The following is a 1,003-nucleotide window of genomic DNA, read 5'->3' on the forward strand; positions in this document are numbered from 1 at the left end:
ATATATATATATATATAGTCAAGTTGATTGCTGACTCCTTAAAACCTGAAATTCAGGGCCCTTATATCTTTAATTTACGCAAAAAAGAAAAGAATTAATAAAGAGTTAAAAAGTTGTTTTATTATCATATATCTTATCTTTTATTATCATATTATCTTGTATATATATATATACAATATAAGAATATAATGTTTCATTTTATTTATTATTTTCATACCCCACCCCTGTTGTTTCTTGGGTTATCCCAAACACGACGTGGTACCTTGGATAAATAACCAACTTGCCGGCGGTGCCTTGAACCGGCTCTGAAAATATCAAAATATATATTATTTCATTTCGTTCTACTCATAATCAAAATAATGATTGATAGATCATTATTATTATTTAAATATTGCCTAATATCTAAAAAGCTCACATCGATATTTTTGTTACATTTAATCGAACTTCGATTTAAATGGTTGATTTGAAGGTAAGAGTTGGGTGAGAGAATGTTTTCGATAACCAATTAATTTAATAATTCGAGAGATGATAGGAAATATGTGTTATTTTAAACACGCTATAGTCTAAACGTGGTTGGTTCGCCCATTTACAGGGTACAAACTTGATGTTTTTCTCATATTTCTCTGTACATCAGCTGAGTTAAGTTGATATATAAGTTACAGTAAGGTTCTGTTGTTACAAGCAAGCTAGAAATTTTCACCATGGAGAAAACTATATCTATCTAGCTGCCTTCTCTGTCGTCTGCTTATATCTATCTCTGTCTATCTCTCTCTCTCTCTCTCTCTCTCTCTCATATATATATATATATATCTGTCTATCTATCTATCTCTGTCTATCTCTCTCTATATATATATATTTGTCTAACTCTGTCTATCTATCTCTTTCTATCTATCTATACGCATCTCTATCTATCTGTCTCTCCGTCTTTTTTTCTGTATATCTCTGTCTATATGTTTATCTGTCTCGGTGTCTCCATCTTCGTATGTCTCTTCATCTCTATTTC

The 1,003-nt window shown here is 30.6% G+C and overlaps 1 protein-coding gene across 1 annotated transcript in view; it reads left to right on the plus strand.

Moving 5' to 3' along the window:
- Positions 1-1,003, plus strand: part of LOC128248884 (uncharacterized) — a 118,978-nt gene that overhangs the window by 59,357 nt on the left and 58,618 nt on the right. The gene's annotated exons all lie outside the window — the stretch shown is intronic.

Source organism: Octopus bimaculoides, chromosome 10 (genome assembly GCF_001194135.2).
Source record: "Octopus bimaculoides isolate UCB-OBI-ISO-001 chromosome 10, ASM119413v2, whole genome shotgun sequence".
Lineage (NCBI taxonomy): Eukaryota > Metazoa > Mollusca > Cephalopoda > Octopoda > Octopodidae > Octopus > Octopus bimaculoides.